At 45.4% G+C, this 21,613-nt stretch overlaps 1 protein-coding gene across 4 annotated transcripts in view; it reads right to left on the reverse strand.

Moving 5' to 3' along the window:
* Positions 1-21,613, reverse strand: part of LOC132910876 (cysteine-rich motor neuron 1 protein-like) — a 154,738-nt gene that overhangs the window by 106,765 nt on the left and 26,360 nt on the right. The window lies entirely within an intron of this gene.

Raw genomic sequence — 21,613 nt, forward strand, 5'->3', positions numbered from 1 at the left:
TCACAGACCTCCGAACGAAGGCGTCGAGTTTACTCGCGGAAAATTGCCTTGGCGTGCACCCACACAGTCAGTACGTGCATCCGCGTTTATACAGTCGCACAGACGAAATCCCGTACGTACGAAAGCAGCTATGAAAATACGTGTATTATTATCGTGGCGAATACCAGTGGGTGGGAAAATGCCGAATAGAAGCGAAATCTCGATACTGTTGCATCGCCAGATATCCGCAAATATTCGCCGAGTATGTGCGGAATACGTCTGCATTCGCGCGACGCCATCTCCGATCGACCGCGAGCATCGCGTTAAAAATCAACCGGCGCCGATAAACGGAACAGCGTACTGTTACGATTGGCTACGTCGGCTGCGATGGTCGAACGTCGATTACGCCAACGCGTGCGTGCATACGCGATGCCTGAAACCAGGCGAAGTATTAATTTCTCGGTCTGTCAGACACGCACGTTCTCCGTTCTCTCCTACGTCGTAGCGTTTGCGTGACCGCGCGTATACATAACGCGTTAGAGCTTCAACGTAACGTAACGCGATGCAACGCGTTGTAGAACGAGGTGCGTTGGCTGCGTTACTACCACCGGAGAAACTCGGGTATCTTCGACTTCCAAAAGGTGGATTAACGCGTGCATCCGCTCGAGATTTCGAGAAACGTGCCGCTTGGTGGACCACCCTACGCGTTTTCCCTTCTCTTCCTTCTCGTCTTCTTTCTATACGCGCGTATATACGCTTTCTCTCGCGTCGTTGCTTCTCAGCTATACAAATCGTTCGTTGCAAAGCTGGAAAAGATTATGGGGAAGCGGAACGGTTCGAGCTGCTCGCGCCGACGTATCGCGATTATGAATTACGATCGTTAGGATACGGCGCTATGCAGATGGTCCGGATATAATTTAAGATTTAATCCGGACCGCGACGCAAGCTGCGGCTTCCACTTGGCTTAAATCGTCCGGAGTCTTGTCTTACCTTCGGAACAAAGGCTTCTTTATGAACGGCACTTTGCTTACTCCGTTATACGTTGCTCCGCGATATCGGGACGTAGGATCCACGACATTACCTGCACGTGTAGCGCAGGCGAATAGAAATATTTGGCGCGCGTCGACTTCGGCCAAGAAATGAAATTTCCAGGCAAACTTCTCGGCCGGGGTTTTAATAAAACACGAGGAACTCTTCGACGACGGAACGACAACTTTCTATCGTTCTTTCCAACGTCTCCGAGAACTCGTCCTCGGAAGAGAACGCGCGTTTATTTTTTCGTGCGTCGAGGCGTACGCGAGTAAATCTACGGAAAGAATTCGACGCGGCACAGACATCTCGAATACGTCCGCTAAGCTTTGCTAAGCCGAAAGCGTTGTACTACGAGAACGAGGAAACAGCGAAGCCGAAAAAACGAGACTGCAACGGAAGAAAGTAGCGCGAAAGTGGTTTCTTCGTTTCCACTTGTTCGTCCGGAGCACCGGAAAGTTTCTCGTTGCGCGTATTTCCACGTGTCCATGGGAAAGCCAAGTCCGTAATGCGCGAACGAGAAATCGGCAACCGTCGTCTTCGATATTCCAGCCGATATATCCATATTGGTCAGATTAATCGTCGACTAATCCAAACGGCAGCTCGCACGAACTGCTAATTAAAATTGAAACGCGGTTTAAACGTATCGAGCGATACGCGTTGTCGAATCTCGGGTGACGTCGAATTCTCGTTTATACCGCGATTTCTATAAACGACGTATTTCTATAAACAGGGCTGCGAAGTCGGCAGTCAAAATTCCCGGCGCCGATTCCGACTGCTTTTTTTTTTTTCTTCTCTTTACCTCTGACTCCCACTCTGACTGCGACCCCAATTCCATTTACGATAAATTATTAACGCATTAATTTATACGTGTACGTGTATGTTGTACGTTTGACGAACAGCTACGAATTAATTTATGCGCCATAAAATACAGATTTATCGTAGCTAGGACGAAGGTTATTTCTCCAAATCTATACAGCGATTTCTTTTATTAATTAGGAACGCGAATTCCGGTACTTCTACTTCTACTTGCAGGAAACAAACTACGGCACGAATTTCGCTCTAAAACGTTTCAGAATTCACGGTCTCTCCTCTCTAATACGAGAAACAGTAAAGTTCAATATTTACAACACGGTTTGGTACAACGCGACGTTTCATAGGAATGCAGCTGCCGTTTTACACGACGATTACTCACATTTTGCACTTTTGTGAATCGATACGAACGTAGCGCTTTTAATATGTAAACAGTTCTATTACGACTTTCGATTACTTTCGCCACATTTTTCATTTTACGTGGAATTTGCCAACACCGAGCCGCAGTCAGCGTATTTTCTTTCAACTTCGCCTCCGACTCCGACGATCGGAAATTCCCTCCGAATTCCGATTTCGACTAGACGATCTCGAATCCACGACGTCCTGCCTGTAACGGTATCGAGCTCGTTGTATCGCAACGACGACGACTCGGTGGAAGATCGCGTGTCGATATTTCCACCGTTTAAAATTCGCGATCGCGTAGTGAAGGGTAAAGTACGTTATCGAACGAGACGAGTAGCGGGAACGACGTTTCCGTCACGGAGATTTTTCTCGCGAACAAGATCGTTAGTAGATGGGAAACCGGTGTGCGCGTAATTTAAAACGATAGCACGAGCAGTGGCGAACCGAGTGCCGCGCGGAGAACGTGCACGGACATGGAATGGCTGTAGCTGGATATTCGTAGCGACTCGAGTAATCTCGGATTATCGGATGTCTTCCAATATCGGGCGATACTCTTAGGTAACGGAACCAGATGATTTTTGTGTGCCGAGGAAATTGCGTCGGTCGGAGAAAGCCGGGGATGCTGGGTGAAAAATTACGAACGTTCGCCAGGCGGTAAAGTCGAACGCGATCCAAGGATTTTTTGGTCCGTACGAGCCACGCGGCTGATAAATAAACGAAGTGTGCTCGGATCGTGGCAGAGATCCGAGGTGCGGAAGTTTAGACTGTAACGGGAAATTTACGCAGCGTTGGGACACGAAGAGCGAGTGGGAAACGAGGAACGAGAGCGACGCGCGTTCGAAATTCAAAGGTAGTTGGCCCTTGGATTCGGCCGGTGCGGTTGCATCGTTTCGCGAGGGACATTTACGAACGAGCATCGATTTGCAAAGCCAACCGGGTCGACCGCTGCCGGTCGACCAAAAGCTATTTCACTTTGTGATTTCGAAAACCGCAACGCCGCTCGCCAACTTTCAAGTTTTCGAGTCAAGTTTTGCTTTGTAAAACGAACGCTATGTTTCACCGATCACCTCCGCCGATGTCCATCGTCGTTCGTTCTCATTGACGTTTTCGCAAATATTACGTATTCGTGGCACACGGAAAGCGAAGTTTCTATCAATTTGTCCGTAACATTGGTTTCCGATAAAACTAAATTTAACCGGCAACGGATTAAAATTACACGATAAAACGCGAATACGTGTTTTATCGACTTTTTAATTTGCCTCTCGATTAAACTTTTATTTTCTCCGCCGCGCGGGTGGTTCGCGTTATTCGCGCAAATCGCTTCGCCCTTGTTCGCAAAATTTTCTCGCGGTGTTTCGGTCAAAATTTAATCGCTCGACCGGACCACCGACCGAAAGATTTAAGGTAATGGCGTAAAAGAGCTGGCCATTGCTTATAACGAAATATTAAACCGACCGCGATCTACCTTCCACCTCGTCGCTAAATTTATCAACAATTTTCGAAAATGTTATTCCAACGCGTATCCTTCGGGCTGCGAGTTGTGTATTTAGGTATCCAGACGATGCAAGAATGCCAAACAACAAACTACATACCGGTTTTGCGTGCTCGTGTCGTACAGTCGTGAGCGTCGACCGAACGAAAATACGAAGAAACGGACGGTGAAACGATCGCGTTTTCGTCTCGGCGCCGCGTTCGTCAGAGCTTTCTGTTTATGTACCTTCCAACCGTCCCACGCCATACCGCATTTCCTCGCTACGATCCAATAATAGGCGAATACTTCGAGAGAATGACGAACGCCTATTTAACTCTCCGTAAACGCGCCTTTCTCTCGTCTACGCCGACTGGCATAGGCGGTCTACGGTCGCAGCACGATGTACGGAGACTATCCGTAGACAACGTCGTTTGCCCGCCAAAAATGAACGACCGTGCGAACGGGCTGGACGTTTATCAGCGATGTGAAATCGGTGCAAGATCGCCTGACTTTTTCCACGTTTTCCGAAACCCGTAATCTCCGGCACTCGCACGCCCTTAGCGTCCACGTCTGCTCGGTGCTTGCAGCAATGTTTTCCAGCGTAATTGCTGTCGCGGTCGATGGAGCACGTTGTATTAGGTCGTCTGGAAAGTGTCTTTCTTTCGCAGACGCGTCTTTTACAGCAACGCATTTTTATGCAAACATGAAACCTAATCTGTCCATTTCTATCTTGATAGAACAAAATGGATCGTACGAAATTCGATAGAATAATCCAAAACGGAAAATGTTGTACATCCATTATTTCCTTCTAAAACGAAAGAAACTTTTCGGACGACTTAATACGTTGTATCGTTTAATTCGCGATCTATTAAACTATCGCGGAGATTTTTAGTTAATTTGGAAGGTTATCGATAGATTTTTACGTATCTGTAGGAAAATTTAAAAGTACAAAGAAGGAATTACGCCACGTGCGGCCGTCGACGAGTCCCGCTGTTCTCTATCGACGTAATTACTAAGAACCTTTGTATGCAACCGCTTCTCCGTATTTGACACCTGAGGTCTAGGCGAGCGAACGCGAACCCTGGTGCCTGCTATCGGCAGCCATCGAAGGAAAAGTTGCAGTGGACAAAGTACAAAGGAACCTGTATCGCTGACAACGAGCCTCGCGCCTTATTCTTTCTTTTGCAAAATCTCTGACGCGTTACTACTTCCACCGCGTTGTCAATTCTTCGCGTTGCTGTTGTATCGTATTAATATGTGGCGGCACTTGGCAACGAAGTATATCGCCGAAGCGAAGTGCCTAACGAGCCATCAATGTCCCAACGATCCTCCCGCCGAATGTTCGAGAAGAAGGCGTGCGTGGCAATGGTCGCGGACGTCTAACAAACGCGTGGATAGTGGGGATATTGACGGGCGACAAAAAGAAGGGAATCGAATCTGATAGACGATTAGGTTTGAACCAGGAAGCGATAAAGTGGAGTTGTAACTTGACTAGCGAAACCAAGAGCGATGCGATCAAAAGAAGACACTTGTAATTAACATAAATTGACCTAAACACCGAGTGATTATTTAACGCACTATACCCAATATCACCTCAAGTATATATCTTGTGGCACATAAATTTCTAACAGTTACATCGATTTCGCGTCCTTTTATAAGCTTTCCGATCCAAAGTATCGTTGACAGTTGGTCGTTTTATTCGTTTCGTAGTCGCATTTCATTTCGCTAGGAAGACAAGTAGAAATTATAGAGTCGGTGGTCGGGGATTTGAATTACGAAGAGAACCGTGGCCGCGAGTCTTAAACAGCGGCGAGGACGCGCGCTCTCGAAAGCCATTCGTTAGCCAGGAACCCGCGCCTTTGTTAGTTCCCTTTTTGTTAAATTTAGTTTTCGTAATATGTGGCTCAATGCCGAAGACGCGACGCGCGGTATAACGTACCCTTGGCACGAAAACTCGTACAGCGTGCAAAAAACCTATTGTCATACGCGAGCCAAATTTGCACCGACAAAAATACACGAAATCGACGAACGATTGCGTTCTATACTTTCCACAACATTCTACCAATTCTCTTGCTATTATACATATCTGACGTAAGAGCGCATGGTTTGAAAGTATACAGGTAGTTACCGCGACAAAGAAAGAGAGAGAGAGAAAAGTAAATGTCGTTGGATCACTCTCAACATCTTCTATCTTTGCGTTTCCTGTTTGATTACGGAGATTCTTCTCGTTACTCTCCAGGATTCGTAGAGCCAACCAGGGTAATCGAGCATCATCAACCTGTCATCGAATGTCCGTAGACGGTCGCCGCGTCGCAGATCCACGCGGTACCGTCTTCTCCGATCCGGTGGGAACCGCAACCGATCGACGCACGACCGAGTCTACGCCTTGATTGGTACAGGATTGATTTTTAGGTAAAGGATCCGGCGTACGACGTGAACTTCACGCCGACGCGCCTATTAGTAGGCAACTCCCGGTCTGACCGAGCTGCAAGATCGGCGTACGCGCGTGTCGACGCGTGCCCGATTTTAGATGTAGGACGAAAGATCGCGAAACCGTAACGTCCGTGAGGAATCACCGCCAGATAATCGTACGGACGGCACGTGACGTTCTCGTTCAGAAAAATGTGAAACTGCGCAACGATCCGCGGTCTAGTTATCGGCATGGAAACGACGATCTCTTTGCTGACATACATTGTGATCTCTTTGCATCTAGAAGACGTCTCCGGATTTAGGAATTTCGTAAGGATGTCGGAGAGCGATTTCGAAATGCTCGCGCAGAAAGTTGCTCCAAAAATAGAGAGAAACGCGTGAATCGTTGCCGAACCGTTGGCGTTGTCGAACCGTTGCCAACAAAAAAGAAAATCGAAGCAAAACGAGCCTGTCAGCGAAAAGACGATTAACCGGAGCTGCGTGTTGCCCGTTTGCACGTTCGTCCAACGTTTGCCCGCGGACGTCGAAAAGGAAATACTTGTCCACGGACTCGCCTTTTACCTTCGGTTATTTCCAGATTTTTCCTGGTACAACGTACGCGTATCGACTACGCAAGATCGTCTGTCCTGACTCTCTTCGGATTTGAATTTTCTCTCCCGTTGTTCGCGGATGTTCCACGGAACACGAGTCTGCGGACGAGTATCTGTCGGCGCAGATCAGACTTCGCTAAACTTCTGCCGCAGCTGCAACTTCAACGATATCCACGATGATAAAATCGATGATAAAAACGATATTTATCGTGGGGATTTATCGAAAAGAACGAACAAGATAGAATAAATATCGTCGAGACTCGTGGTTGGAACTATCTGGAAAAAGGCGTCGTAGATGGGCGAATTAAGTCGTATGTGTCAAAGAGTTGAGCTGGAAATTGCCATTTCCGTGGGAAACGGGAATCTCTTACGCGTTCGCCGTGTTCGAAGGACGATTCCTTCTCCCCTGGAAACTGACGGGAGACGATCTTCGAGATTCGCTTCTTCTTTCGCATTCCTGCGAGTCACTCGTCGATTTCCACGGTACGTGACAAGATCGGTCAACCGTGAGTACTTTCAAGATTCCAACAGATCCAAACTTTTCCTCTTTATCTTTGCTTTCCAGCAACCATGTTCCGCGACTGGATTGTCTCGTTTCCTGGTTGAACGAAGAACTTGATTTCGATCTTCCACCATAACCTACGTACACACCGTTGCGTGAAAGGAATGCTAACTTTTTTTTCGTCCATACGATCCAATTTATACTTTCGAATATTCTCGCTCGGATACACGTAAGAAGCGTAAAAATCTTACGAACGAACAAACTGGAAAGAGAGAAACGAGATAGTATTTTACGCTCCGTACTATCAGGCCGCGTGGATAGAGTTCCAGACTCGGTTAGTATTTTGACGAGGGAAGTTGACGAGTGTTTCGATACGTGGGGAAACAGAGGGAAAGAGAAAGGCGGAGTTGCAGAAACCACGAAATTTGTAGTCAGTCGGAGATTCCGTAACGGTGGGAGCAACTACGCGGAGGCACGCCAAGCACTCGAAAATGGTTTAGCAAGATACGGTAGATAAGTCGAAGGGCGAAGCTCGTCGACACCTTCCGGCCCGATTTTCCGACATCTCGCCGCATTCCCTCTCTCGTTGTTGCGAAACTCGCTAATACCAACCGGTCGGTCGTTGCACGCTCCTTTGCATCCGGTTTCGTGTCTCGTTTCATCGTCGATTACGCGCTTTCGCGTGGAAGAGAAGACGGTTAAGGTAGCGGGGAAAGTGCGATAAGCAACGGTTCGATCGTTCCTCTCGGGAACGAAGAGCGCTCGCGGTTGTTCGCGAGTTTGGTAAAAAGCAACCGGCGACGAGGCAAGAATGCGCCGACTAAGGAGAATTCGAAATATTTACGTCCGGCGCGCGCTCCGTGCTTCGAGATAAGAACGTTTGCTCGCGAAACACTTGCACGACATCGGTAAACAAAATGTTGTGCTTAAAGGTGAAACGTTGGCGTCGTTCTCGCGGAAGCTGCCCTCCGGGTCGATGCTTGGCTCGCAAACTGCAAACACGTCCCGGCCAAGAATCGATCTGTCGAACCGAACGTCAAATCCTAATCGGCGAATCGAAACGAACGAATCTTGGCCGAGATTTTCGACTCTAGCGAAGAAGAAACGTAACGTTCTTGGAGAAGTTGCAATCGCACCGACTAAGGCAAACATCGGGAATCCGGTGAATCACGAAACGATGGTAGGTATCGTGATAGGGGAGGGTAGCTCGTCGGGATACGGAAAGCGGAGCAGCGAGCCCAGTGTCGGGTCATAGAAGGATCAGGTCGAATGGATGCTCTTAGTGATTACATTTGCAAGTCAAATGAGCTAGTCGACAAGATGCTACGTATACTTATATACATAGAAAGGACAGCTATCAGAAAAGGGTCAAAGGACCAGGACAGAGACCAGCGACGCGGCACGGCGAACGCTAAGACGGGATGAAAAAATGAAGGGATATCGGTCGACCGAACTTCCCTCGCCTTGAAAAGCGTCTGAAACGGCCTCGTGAAGAGGCCAGAATCGTGGAGGACGGTGAATGGAAAGGGGCGCGGGCGGTGAAGAGAAAAGACGGAGGAGGAAGAACCTTCATTTCGCGAGAGGGCGAAATTGGGTATGGAAAACGAAACGAATCGTCGAACAGAATGTGTCACGGTTCTCTCGTTCTCCCTTCTTCTACCTCTCGCTTTCCCCTCTCCTCTTAGAATTCGTGGAAAAGAAAGAAAAGTCTCGCGGGCTAAGCAGCGACGAAGGGGGAGTGCGGATCGGAGAAAAAGTTGGGAAACGATGGAGAACGTGCGAAGAGGGGACGCAGAGAGAGAGAGAGAGAGAGAGAGACAGAGAGTCGACCGGGAATGCCGGCGAAATGACTTGGTAGGTTTATCCTGGACTAGCTTCATTTTCAGCTCTCGTCTGAATATAAAAGACAATTTAATTATAGAAGGATTTTCAAAGGCGAGTCGGTTTTTCGTTCTTTCACGCTCCTCGTTTCCCCGTGCTTCGTTTTATCCCTTTATCCGTCGACTCTGCAACAATCTAGTAAAACGGACCGGAGCACAATAAACGAGACTAAAAGTTAAAAGGTAAAAATCTTCGGATTACCGAGCCTAAGCTAATCTCGATAATTTTGTCGTCGTTGTTGACGCGACGCGGTTCGGTTCGATCCAGGAAAACGGTAGATTTTCGTAAAAACGCGGCTCGTTTCGCTGAATCGGCGATCTACGCGCGTCGGTCAGAATGGAAAAAATTTGGGGTCGGATACGAAACGGGAACCGTCACAGGAAAACTACAATTCGGTCGATATAGCGCGTACTTTGGCGCTTATGCATTATGCAGTCAGATGAGTCTATACTATTCCGTCTGACGATTTATTCGCGGAAGAAGCATCGTCGACAAAGCTTAATCCGGGTGAATCGCGACGTTGGAAGAGTCGAACGTTATCGCGTCGGGTGACGTTTAACGCAAAATCGAGGTACGCTATTATGTAATTCGCTGAAAAGCGTCGTAAACTGTCCATAAAGTTACTACGCCGCGTAACGTCGATTGTTTCGTTCATGTTGAATCGAACCAAAGTTAAACACGTCCAGCAGAAAAGCCAGTAAAACGGAATTAAACGCATTCGATATATGTGTGTAATTTGCAAGACGATTGTCCGCGCTGAAGAGGCGCCGGAAAGCGTTTCGAATCCGCGTCTCTACGATTCATTCGCGACTCGACCTCTTTTTCTCTTCCAATGGCGCATAATCCTCGCGTGTTTTCTTTTCCGGTGAAAACGACGCGTAATACCGGAAGGTGGAGCCGATGCGAACATCGCGTGGCGTCCGCGCCTCGTCCTCGTTCATCGTCGATTTAATTAACGCAACGCTGAAACGCGCTCGTTTCAGAGCCGCCACCGACAAACGAAATTCGAACCGTCTACCGAATTGGTAAATTCGTAGTCAGGCTTCGCTCCATCTAAAGACGTTGTCGACCAGCTTTTCGATAATCTCCGAAAATTTGGATACCGTAGGAGTTTCAAGATCGCGTTCGCGTTTTAACGTTGCAACGATCGAGTATCTAATTATCGGTACACATCGGTATTAGGTAACTATACGGTTCTTTCGTTCGTGGAAAACTCGCTCCAAGCTCCCCTATCGGACTTTGGCACGAAGTCTTTGTACGAATCGAACGTGAAAATATTTCAGGCGATCCATATTCGTCGGCCAAGAGGCGGAAGAGCGCGCGGTCGTGTGCAAACTTGGTCGAACGGCGCGTCAAAGGCGTGTCACGCGTATGCATCGTGCAAGATGCAACAGATACCGGATCAATGAGAAATAATTGGCGTGGCTGCATCGTGATCACGGTTACGTGAATAGCGGCGTAAGAAATTTCGTCTGATGTTCGCGTTATATAATCGCGATAATTAGCGAATGGCAGGCATGCGACGATGCGCGCAATTAAAACGTCGTTTACTTGGCAAATCGTTCCAAAGAAACGATACGTAGTGCGCGCGTACAGTTTCGTATCATTTCGTACCGTTTTCTATCGGGTTGACAACTAAGTCATTGCGGATTTTGTCAATACCATCTAATGACAAAATCCGCAATCGCTTAATTGCCAATCCAATATTTACAGGCTGCGTCTAGCAGAAGGATAAAAGTTAGCAGGCGCGTTTTATTTAAATGGGACAGCCAGCAACATCGATTTCAACCTGTTCTCGGCGCAATACCGTCTTTATTAGCGCGAGTTACTCGATACCCGATAAAAAAATAAATACGCGATATTTTTGTGGGAAACGCGTAGACGTCTGTTTCGGTTAAAGCGAATTCCAGCTTTATGAAATAATCATGGGAGGCAAGAGCGTGGGATCACGCCAACGCTCGGCCTCGAGCCAAACGAATTTGCATCGTTATTTCTCTTTCGGTCAATGGCAAAATTAGGCAACGAAAGACCGACGAGAATCGATTTATTCGTTGCTATATCGTCGCTGGTTTATCGGCTCGAGTTCGCGATCTGCCGTTCGAGTGTACGTAGCGGATTTCGCGCGAGATTGTTAAACACGAATTCTAACGGGAGAAATCCGTATAAAGGATGGGGTAGGAGTTCAATTTGGTTGTGCGAAGCGTACGTTCGAGCGTGGATTAGTTTCCATGGGGAATCACAGCGACATCGAAACAGAGAGCGTTATTAGACATCTGTCGTAGACGAAACGCCGTTTGTGGCCGAAAGAGAGCAGACGGAAGAAAAGAGACCGAGAGAAAGAAAGAGAGAGAGAGAGATATTAGAGAGATCTCGGATGTAGCTGTAGAATGGTCGTGGTGTCATTTACATATAAATTGCCCACCTAAAATCATACTGGCGTTTAATTTTCCGCTTGCAAGCCGGCTATGCACCGCCATACTCTGTAGCGTCCTACCACTTTGGTGCTTTTAAATTGCCGTAACGTATTATCTCTCTGGTTTGATCGCGCTTAAATCACACTCGCCATCGCCATATTCGTCTGGTCGGTACGCAAGCACGCACAAGTAGTATATACGTAAAGACGAGTTTAAATTTTGATAAGATAAGAAACGTTAATATACGCTGAATTCCCAAGATTAAGTAAGATTAAATCGCAGAGAATAGGGAGAGAACGGGAAGTCGTAATTTCACCAAGCGATCCCCTTACTTTTTTTTGTCACGTTCACCCTTCGAACTCGTTACATCGTCCCCCGTCCGTCGGTTCTATTGACACAAACGGCGACTTCGAGTACCTTCGAGAATCTTCTAGCGCCGCTTATCGTACGTTAAAAGGCGAGCAAAGCCGAATTTACGCCGTTTCACCGTCCATGATTCATCGAGAAACGTGGCATTCGTTCTCGTCCGATCCGCGCCGATCCTTCAAAGCGAACTGTGCGTAGATTCGACTTTGCTCGCTGCTTCGCTAAACTACCGATCGTAAGGTCGGACAGACTGGTCGTTCGGATCTTTATTCGTATGGGACCGCGGAGTAATAAACGACGTGGCAAAGCGACGTGCAAGTAACGCAAACTCGTGTGGAAGAGGGCTATCGTACCGTCGCGTTCCAAATCTATTTTCATTGCGATACGATCGATACGCCGTGCGACAGCGATTGGGTTTCAGGGGGAAGCGTTGTCGAACGGGAAAGAGTGCGAGCGGGAAATTAATCGATAACGAAGGGAAGCGTTCCGTGAAAGAAAAATGAACTCGAGAAGTAAATAGAAGAAATAGAAAAAGAAGAAAAAAAAAAGAAAAAGAGGAAAATGGAGAAAAGGAAAGGAGAAACAGACGAAAAGTAAGAAAACTGGCGGATCGAAGGGAGCCGCCGCGCCGTAAAATTACACGTAACAACGCGACAGACGACAATGTCTCGACGAATCCTCGCAGACTACGGCGGAATAATCAAGCTTGGCCTTGCGCGTTCGTGGAAATTGCAGAAATGCCTCTAGCTGTGCTTGTATATTTCATATTTTACGATGTGTACGCAAGTCCATCGTGAGAGCAAATAGAGAGGAGGGAAGAGGGGGAGGGAGCTAGACGGTGAAGGAGATGCAAGAGGAAAAGCTGAAACTTCCTGCGGTGCGTTCTACCGGAGGGCAAACCCGGTACGGTGCATTAACCGGGCATTTACGTGTAGGTAAGCCGTGTAGCGTGCAAATGCATGCCGACAGATCGTTGTAGTCACGGTCGTTTTTGCACTTCACGTTACCCATCGTACCTCGGCGCTAATTTTTTCACTGAAATCGGCCGAACCGATGACAGCAAAAAGGTCACGCTGGTAAAACATTAACGACACGTTTCACCGGTAGATCATCAACGTGACGTTATTTTTAACTTTATCGTTTGACCGGAAGGTTAATTCCGGATATAGGAATACGCATTCCTGATATTCGCGACGAAACGTGGCCTCGATTCTATTATCTTTTCGAGTTGTACGTACACGTGAAAACAGTATACATGTATATATGTATACACACGTATCGCGTACACGATATACGTATAATATAGAAAATTGATATCGCCAAGCGTAAGCTTTATTTTTAATGTGGCTCATTCGGTTTATTGCTTGACCCAATTAATTCCGGCAGTCGGAATTTATCGACAAAACGTCAGTCGCGCAATTTGAAATCTCATTTCAGATTTATAACGTTACCGAACCAACATTTACAACTAAATATCCGAGAATCCAGAGACATAATGCTACGAACGAGGCTGCAATCGTTCGATCACCGTTGCTGAACAAATCGTTCGACTGCCGGTGAGAGACGCGAGGTAAAAGCGGTGCAACCGGCTGCTATTCACGCCAACCCGTATCGCGATATCTTTGAAGCCGCCGTTACTCTCCTCGTCGCGATAATGACGATAGCATCGTGATAATTTTGTCGCGAGACATCGCTAACGATGCCGTCTCTCTCTTCCTTGCGGAAGAGAACCCGACGAAAAGAGATCGATAACGGTAAAACGCAGAGATAATAAAGAAACGGTACGAAACGAAAAGAAAAGCATAGGAATGAAATTTATCGAGATTCTCGCCTTGTGGCGAACGTTGTCAAAATTGAATTTTCCTACGTTAGAGAGAGAGAGAGAGAGAGAGAGAGAGAGAAGAAGGAAAAGAAGAGACAGAGAATCGGAAGAGGGAAAAGGGCGAAAGGAAGGCCACGGATACAGCGGCTGTTCCATCGTTATTTATGTCCTCGACGTACAACGCGGCACAGGCGTTCTCGATATACAATAGAAATTTGTTCGGGCAGACGTGTCGAGCAACCGGAATAAGATAGAAAAAAGAAAAAGAGAAGCAAAAATAAAGAAGGCGGCGGGGATAGAGAAGATTCGAACACCGCACCGCGGCGAAACGTTTTCGGATTCGAGCGAGTATTCCAGGAGCGCGAAAAGTGATTTGGAGGAGGTGTTCCTGCGGAACGAGTCAAAGGAAAGAAAAGCTAGGAAAAGGAAACACCGGGGTTAGATTGATTGCCCCTTTCACCCTCGCCTGCTTCAAGGCCGGACTATAGATACATTCACCGAGCAGACAGTGCGCCATTTTTGACCCGATATCGGATCCCATGTTCGCTACCGATTTCGACTTGCGTTTTCCACCACCCCGATATTATTCTTCCTTCGTCTGTCAGTCGGACACGAGAAATGGAAGAACAACGCGTTCGATTCCTATATTCCTCTTTGTATTCTTGCATCTCTTTTGTATTCGTAGAATTACGATCGAGTCTACTCTCAGTGCCGATCGACGTAATTACCTCTCCAAGTAAACTACGAATGCGCAGGCTAATTCGATGCGTTCGTCTCGATAGTCGATGAACCGATTAACTGAATTATCGGCAGCCCATTAACCGAGAACCGTCCGACTTTCCCTAATGCACTTACATTGAAAACGTGCTTTACATTCGAAACCTGTGTGAATTCCTTTCGCGCGATTCCCATAAATTTATTCGGCTACGCCTCCGCCATCCCACACCACGGTGAAGATTACCATCGGGAATGGAATTACGTGCAGCTACCGAAAGAGCTTTTCACCAACGGATGCAAATATGAATAAGAGCGCGACGTCTGAGTCTTTTTCGACTTTTTCCTCGGCTGTTCCGGCTCGTGGAACCGTGGACGGTACGCTGACAACGCTAACACGTGCTAGTTTATAACTAAAAATTATCGCGATATACTTACACGGTAAGCTACTTATGTATCTACCTCGATGGCCGTACTTCACGAGAAGTTCCTCGTATTCAGAGATTTGACGACCCGCGTCCTTTCGTTTCTCCTTTTTGGGTCATTTCGCGTGGAAATAAGATGGGAAATCGAACGCTTGAAACGCGCTATGCGACTTACGACCAGCTTTGTCCCTTCTCGAGTACCGTTATCTGTCGGTTTTCAGTCCTTTTTCGATCCCATTGAAAGGAGGAGGATGGCCGGCAAACGTCAAATTTATAACTCTTCGAAAACCTAAAATTCTGATAAGACATCGTTCAATAGATCCTAAGATACCCTGCAAGTGCCATAACTTGTGGCAAATGCGATGGGAAAGTTGTAAACAACGTAGACGAGATTCACGGTACCCCGAAAAACCAATTGATACTTTCCAACTTGAAACGATCGTAACTTTGAAATGAATACGCGAAATTGCAAATATTCCAACGCTGTTTTTTAAAGGAAAGTCGATATTTTTATAGCGTGTTAAAATATACTGCCCAAATTGTTTATCAGTAAAAATAAAACTCCATAAATTAAGGTAAAATATCGCCATACGAGTATTCGTTTATTATTAGATATGCTATAAGTTACTTCTAAATACGACTATACAATATGCATGTATATATATATTGTTGCGATAATTCCACTTCGCTTCAAAAGTAACAATATATATTTATGCATATTTATGCAACAATAATTCTTCCTACCATACATTTCATATATAAATTCGATATATTCTATATATATATATATCGTTACGATAATTCTTCGTATTCGATACATTCCATTTCGTTTCAGAAGTATATATTACGCGATATAGTAGATTCCGTCCTTCTTTTCGTCGGAAAATAGTTTTTCGATAAAATCTATTTGTGGCCTTGACGTGTCGTACAATAGTACAATTTCCTTCAATTTCTTTCCTGTCCTTATCGCGTACAAGTTGTCGCAACAATGACAAACAAGGAATTAATAAACAGTTGAAGAATCCTTACGCTCTTCCAAACTTCTGCGTCTCCTTGGCGTTATCCTGCCTGGATTGTGTCCGGATTATCTGGTCACTCGCTACTAAGAAATTTTGTAATCTCTTCGACAGAGAGTTCGACATCGTGTTTCTTGAGAACTCTTGACTACAAAACTAACTGTCCTCTTGCAAACGATCATCGCGATTACGTGCCAATTAAGAATACTTTTAACATAAAAGCTTTCGAGCAGCTTACAACTATTAGCTAACTTTTCCTACTTCGCAATACTATAAATAATAAAATCAATAGCCCTCGTTTGTTAGGCTTGATCAACTTTAACTTGCCCTCCCGCTCTATCGGACACGTGTCCTTATTTTATGTACCGGCTTCTAAATCGAGATTCGATCACACCGATACGATTGTTAAAATATGCAGTACCGCGAATCAGTAGACTTATTCGTCGATACCCTGTCGCTACGATGGAACGTAAAAAGATCTCATCGAACACGTTTTAAACTCACGTACACGTTGCTGAATTATTAATCACGCGTCTATGCGTACACTTGTCTAAATTTTGCATAACAGTACTCGATATTATTCACGTCTCAACGCCGATGTATTTTGTATCGTGCATTATTTTACACGCAAAGGACCCAGGTCCGTAAATGAAATTAAATTTAAATCATCGTTAACGTACGATGAATTATTAGAACTACAGGTGCCCGAAGGGTTGTAAATTCGTTACTTTCTCGCCGTCTTTCTTCGCTTCTACGCGTAGATATTTTAATCTATCTGCTTGGCGCTTCTGTTTCGATAACGAAAGTTGTTACAGAACGTTCCCTTGCAGGAAATTCGCGTTTTAATCGAGTTCGCTCGATCGTCCTACCTATTTAAGAGCGTGCGTTCAAACCATTGTTGCTATGCTCGTAATGTTTAACGCAAAGTTTGTACATCCCATTTTCGTAATAGCCGGCTGACCGTAAAATTAACGATCGATATTGGTCGGGTACAAACGTAATGGAACCGATATAAACTCGGATATAAACTCTTTACGTATCATCGAATCTATTCGTAACATGATAATTAGATGAACGGAGTAACTCGCGTGAGGCGTTTGAACAGGAATTTTGGAACGCGACAGTACGTGTTCTCGTTGAGCGGCAAGCAATGATTCGTTAGCTTTCAATGGGAGTCATTTCGTGAGTGTCGGACGCTCTTGTTTCAGAGAGGATTAACGCGGTATCGCGCTGCACCGAAACGCTTTGAAATTCCACTGTTAAGCCAAGCTACGCTGTTTTCTCCTTTTCGTCGTTACGTGTAACTTGGTCTGGGACTATTTTAAAGAGAAAGATGGTGTTCTCCCGGCCGAGAAAGTAACCTTTTTTTAACGAATAGTTTCATTGGATTCTTCCGGCCGAGAGTTTTCACTCACCTTGTCACACTTGAGATTTCCTTCCCTCGGACACCCGGTACCTTTATGAAGCACTTGGATTTCCCACGGGAACCGATATACCGACTACATCGTTACTCGCGCTTTTCGAATTACCTACTTTCCGCTATACATGGGAAACTTTCGCACGTCGTTAAATCGGCGACAACTTATTTATTAAAAATACGATACGGCGGAGAAAAACAACGAAGGAAAGAAAGAAAATTAATTTCTGAGAGAAGCAGCTTTTGACGGAAAGAGAGAGAGAGAGAGGGAAAAAAAGAAAAAGAAAGAAAAGAAACGGTAGATTCAGTGGCTAACGGCGCTAATTGAACTTCTCGTGTTACGGTGAAGTTTCACTGGCGCGCCGGTTAGAACAGAAGACAAATTTTTAATAAAATTAACAGTTGTAAAGAAAGTATTTCGTTAGGAGGAGATGAATTAATCCGTGCCCTGTGACATTCTCGAGACTTCTTCGACGAGTAGCGGAAACTTTCGAAATTCGCTTAAGCCTGGAACGATTTTTTAATAGAAAGCTTCGTTTCATTTAGCCCGGTACGGATACAAACTTTATTTTTCATCGATATTTCTTCCTTCTTTTCTCTCTTCCTTCGTCTCTTTCTTCTCCGTTCTTCGTCCTTCCACCTTTCTACTCTTTCCTTCTTCCCCTCCTTTTTATTGCCTTCGTTAACAATTTTCCTCCGTCTATTCCTTTTTCCTCCTCGTTCTATCCGCTCTTTTCTTTCCCTTTTTGTTTAATCGAGAACGCGATAGAACTTTCATCACAAGTACGCCAGCGGAGGTAACGATATTCACTGGTGCGATTTCTATTTCGCTGCGTCCAAGTGGAACCGTCTTTTCTTCCCCCTTTGTGTCCCTTCTTCGGAGTCTCTGATAAAAGGGGTTGTCGCCGTGGAACCCGGGACAATCTATTCGTTTTATCGGTGCAAATATGCTGGAGGTCCGCAAGCGGAGCCAACAGTTGCCGCGTACTCTCCTCCCTCGAGGATTACTAGCTCCGGCAGCAACAGGAAAAACGCCAATCCGACTATATGAGTATACATTCTGCATGCGCTCATCGGCAAATGTACTACCAGCTCTTTTTTAATACGTCCAAGTATTTCTTCGTGCTACGATGAAACGCTCTCCGGACGAGTCTCTTGAAATTCGAAATGCTACGCGAATCCGGATCTACGGTCTACGTGTAACGATCTTTTAACGACACAGCTCTCGTTACCTTTCCCATCGTTCGCCAATTACTCGACAAATTAGCGCGATATTTTTTCTTCGCGCGTTTTTCGTCCGAATCGGTTTCGAAGAGTCCAGGTCCGTTCGAAAGAAAAGACATAAATATGAATGCGATGTGAAATGATTTGTTTCAGAGTCCTGGTGAAACGTGGGAACAGGACGAAGTACCAGAACTACTATCGGCTGCAGAAATTCGAAACATACCGGAAGTTGGTAAAAACGTCAAGACATTTCGTCGACTTTCACATATTTGTCGAGAACTCGAAACTGGAAAAGGACGCCGATCTCGGGTAGATACGACACCTCAACCGTGTTTAGCCTGGCGATACTAACGAGTTGCAAAGATTCTACGATGCAACGAAGAATGTTGACTCGATGGAAAGGAAACAAAAAATGTGAGAAAGATCCGTGGTTTCTCGCTGCAAACGAGGAACTCTACCTCTGTGTGTGTGTGTGTGTGTGTCTCTACTTCGCGTGCAAATTGGAGCATCGAGTCCAAAATTGGATCGAATCGCATTTGTTCCCCTTACCTAGGTGAAACGAATACCTAAGTGATTCGAACAGAGGAAAAAAACCGGAAATCTTGGATCATTAGTTCGCTATAGATAGTTGTGTTATAGATGACTCAATGACCGCTGTAATTTATCCTTTTTATTATTACTATTATTATGGACCGAGTCTGATAATAAATACAAAGGAATACAATAGCGATTACAACGGAGGGAGAAGGAAACAGTAAAAAGAATAATATAAGAGAAAGAAGATACTCTTCAAACGCAGAGTACGCGTGATTGTTATAATATAGAATTAAGTCGTAATGAAATGACTGTTTTATCTGCTAATCTTATTACTGCAATTTACCGCGATTACAAACCAGATAACCGATGTGTAGCGTAATTGCGGTTTAACTAACGAAGCATAGACATGTTCGTACGTTTGATAATTCCCGAGACGTACGCTTAACGAACCCAAGAGCGGCGTTTGTTGACCATACTTGCAGCAATTTTTTATATTATTGTATATTAAATCATTGGAAAATTCGCTAGTTATATTCGCGATTTGTGACTTAACGCTCAGATTGTTAACGTTTTTCAGGAGATACCACGAAGAGGATCGGATTTTAGTTCCGCTGAAAATTATATCTCTGTATATAATTTCTGCTTAAAACGCAGCGTGTAGACTTTTTGGCAAGACCTGGGTATCTGTCACGGAATTCTATGTAGATGGGACTCGACTCACCTACCTAAAGTAAACTTGGCGGACTTGATTTCTTCGTAAGTAGGGAAAGCAACTGGGACTCGACTCACATAGAGAAGATAAGCAGACGATCTCGGCGCTCAATCTACCCCGTCGTCCTTTCGAGGGAAGCCAAGGGAAATGTAATACGTTTGTAATTTCTGAAAGAGAAGCCAGTCCTGAATTTTCGTCGAGCTAGAAGTCACTTGAAATAACATACGCTTGAAACGCGTCGCTCGTTTTTCTGGAATCGCCGTTTAACTTTACCATCGTGACACAGATTGCTCCGTTATGATTAACGACGATAGCGATGCGATTTCTCGATTAAATTCTCCTAATCGAGAGCAGGTTTGACTCTCCTGATATTTAAACCAGCGATTCTCCAGCTGTCTGATAATTATATCGAGGGAAGAAACTAAGACGAGACGATCCTCGACTCGGTTACTCCAGTTCGAGAATCGACGAATTAATTTTAGCAAATTGAATCGATATCTTGGATGCACGGGAATTCTTATTACATTCGATCGAATAACTTTCTCGAGGCTGGCGATCCTTGAAAATACGTTGCCAACGTAAAATCGCGGTTCTCGATATTCCCCGTTTGACGCAAGGTGAAAGAATATCCGTTATATTAATCGCGTCCTGAGAAACCATACGCGAGAAGAAAGATTCTTGAATTTGGTATCTGACGTTTGACAAAGACACCTGACGTTTAAACCGAGGTAAACGATTTAATTACCGGCTTCCGTTTTTATGTTGACTTTGATATCTCGAGCCGCAAAATTATCTAAAATAGGGCAGTTTATTAAATCGTTTCGGAAACTTTCCACGTTAAGCGGCTCGAGAGGATTTAAACAAACAAATAAAAAATGGAAAAAAGGAGAGGAGGAAAAAAACAGAATTAAAAGGAAAGGAACGCAGCATCTCTAGCTAGCTTTTCCACGAGTGTTGCGAAATTTACGGAACCTCTTTTATCATTTGGTCCGTTTCTCAGCAAAGTTTCATCCTTTTCCCTTCCTCTCATTGATTCTAATGTACCACGTGAAAGAGGCGAACGTCTCGCCTAAAAAGGGAAGTTCTTATCGCGGTATTGTTGCTCTTTCGTTCTTGTTTCGTAGAAGACCAAACGTCCGCCTACCAAATTGAATTAGTTCTTTGCGTCTCGTGGATCTGACGTGGTATGCCGCCAAGTCTGGTTGGACCTCGCCACCGTTTCTCGCCGTCTCCTTCGGTAATACAATTCCTTGCTTATGCTCCACGTGACCATCTATCTTGACACCCTATTCTATTCTCTTGCTTGCTGCTTCGCTTCCGTTTAACCAAATAAAAACCGCCCAGACTAGATTCCTTCCCTCGTATCTCTATACGGAATAAAATCTACCTCAATGTTCACGGTAATCAGGCTGCTGATCAAAGCTACTTTATTCTGCTCGATTTTACCAACCGTGAACACGCGAGAAACGTTTGAACGCTTCTTCTTCCTCTGTCCTTTCGTTTCTATCCGTTTGAAACGGATATTTCTTCAAAAATTTCAAACGCTAATAATACTCGACGGGTATGAGACACGCGCTGCCTAACGCTGTTGCTATTGCGCCATTGGCAACGAAACTAATTCCAAGTGTCTCGTTACGCTGTATGCTAATTGTGAATACAACACCGGTCGCTTCTAATTAGTCGATCTTCCTAAGAAACACCACTGACGGCACATCGCAGAAACGCATGAACAGAACACGCTAACAGAAAACATCTCGCACGGAGACACTTTTACCGTGGCTGTAGTGGTACACGTAGTAACTGGCTACACGGAACTCGTTAAAAACTCTGTCTGACAGCAAGCTTTTTCACCATTTCCACTATTAGCCT

Source organism: Bombus pascuorum, chromosome 9 (genome assembly GCF_905332965.1).
Source record: "Bombus pascuorum chromosome 9, iyBomPasc1.1, whole genome shotgun sequence".
NCBI lineage: Eukaryota > Metazoa > Arthropoda > Insecta > Hymenoptera > Apidae > Bombus > Bombus pascuorum.